This window comes from Grampus griseus (genome assembly GCF_964374135.1).
Source record: "Grampus griseus genome assembly, chromosome: 19".
Taxonomy (NCBI): Eukaryota; Metazoa; Chordata; class Mammalia; order Artiodactyla; family Delphinidae; genus Grampus; species Grampus griseus.
Window position 1 is genome coordinate 16511267 of NC_139013.1, and position 2259 is coordinate 16513525.

Sequence of the window (2259 nt, forward strand, 5' to 3'; positions counted from 1 at the left end):
CACCGGTATGATCCCTGGTTAGGGAACTAATAAAATCCTGTATGCCCCGTGGTGCAGCCAAAAATTTAAAAAAAACAAATCTTATTCTTGCTAACACAGCAAGATTTCCTCCAACAGTTACTGAGCTCTCTCCAACGTGTCATCTGTTTACATCCTAATATAACCTATTACAGCCTCTTGATCAAAGTGTGATGGCAGCATGAAGCCTTACTACTTAAGAGGAATGTTCAAGATGTTAACTGCTGCCCCATTCTGGAATTTCAGAAGCAATTTAACAACAAATTTGACACTGACATTATCGTGGAGTCCTTGGAACAACGTAAGGAGTGCTTGCATGTGTGAGACTTGAAGTGTCTGACTTAATTCAGGATTTCGTAGGGTTTGGACCTCCTGACAAACTCACACAAATCATCAAATTGTGATACAGTTTGTATTTGAGGAAGTACAGAATGAAGATGTTGAAAGCTGCTTCAGTCTCACCTGAAGGGCTGCTTGTGATGGTTAATTTTACGTGTCTACTTAACCGGGCTAAGGGATGCCCAGACAGCTGGTAAAACATTTTTTCTAGGATTATCTGTGAGGGTGCTTCAGAAGAGAATAGCATTTGAATCAGTAAACTGAGTAAAAATCTGCCCTCAACAATGTGGGTGGGCATCATCCAATCTGATGAGAGCTTGAAGAGAACAAAAAGGTGGAGAAAGGGTGAATTCTTTCTCTTCTTGAGCTGGGACATCCATCTTCTCCTGCCCTTGGACATCAGAGCTCCTGGCTCTCAAGCCTTTAGACTCTGGGCCTCCCACCAGTGGCCTCTTAGTTTTCAGGCCTTCAGACTCAAACTGAATTATGGCCCTGGCTTTCCTCAGTCTCCAGCTTGCAGACAGCATATCGTGGGATTTCTCAGCCTCCATAATGATGTGTGCCAGCTCCCATAATAAATCTCCTCATATATCTGTATAGAGATACATAGATATATCCTATTGGTTCTGTTCCTCTGCAGAACTCTAATGTACTGCTCAAGACTTGCAACAACTGGCAGCCACAGGATAAGTGGAAGCTGTAAGTGATGACAGTGGCAGTGATGAGCAGAACAAGTCAGGGCCAAGGGACACATGGCCGACTGACATATATATGCCAGGTGCTCCCGCCTAAGGGAAGACATGAGACTTGGCAGCTGGCCAAGAGGAACTCAGTGGGCCCACTGCTAAAAGATCATTCATGTGAAGACAAGCTAGCCTGAGAGGGTCTGCCACCTAGAAGTTTCCTCTCTACAGACTTGTGTGCTTGCTCTTTTGTAATAGAGGAAGTGCCTCTGATGGGAATATAGCTCACTTTTCGTCAGCTATATTAAGAAAGGAGGTGGGGGAATTCCCTGGCGGTCCAGTGGTTAGGACTCCATGCTTCCACTGAAGCGGGCACAGGTTTGATTCCTGGTCGGGGAACTGAGATCCCATATGCCGTGAGGCGCCCCCTCCCGCAAAAAAAATAAGAAAGGAGGGGAGTCAGCAGGGGCTTCAACAGAGCTTGACTGTTGAAGAACATCTTTCTATCACCTCTACAAAAGTGGGAGAGAAGTGCGCATTCACTTTTGGAATTAAAAAATAAACAATTTCCACTTCACCAATAGGAAGATGAGAAGTGCTGACAATTTCTATTATTTATTTTAAGTGGACGTTTGTACCTATATGGTCACTTTCTACAGTCAGGGTATTCCTTTCTTTGAGCATTCATGGGTGCAGTTTGTCTTCTCTTTATAGGAATAAAAAATACAAGTCCTGGGCTTCCCTGGTGGCGCAGTGGTTGAGAGTCCGCCTGCCGATGCAGGGGACACGGGTTCGTGCCCTGGTCCGGGAAGATCCCACGTGCCGCGGAGCGGCTGGGCCCGTGGGCCATGGCCGCTGAGCCTGCGCGTCTGGAGCCTGTGCTCCGCAACGGGAGAGGCCACAACAGTGAGAGGCCCGCGTACCACACACACACAAAAAAACACTATCCAGTGAACAGAAGTATACAGTCACTCCAAAGCCACAGGGGTGAGGAGTGTAAGAAGATGTAGAAAAGATTTGATTACAGAGGCCACGTTGCCCTCGTGACTTGGATTATGCCCCACTCCACCCACTCTCTTCTCAAGGGACCGTCCTCCATTCTGGATCTGCTCACCAATTACAGCAAAGCCTCACACAAGGCAAACACTCCTCCTACTGGGCACCCTAACTCCTGCAGAGAGCCCCATCTCAGGACAGAGAAGAGTCTCAGCCTACAGTC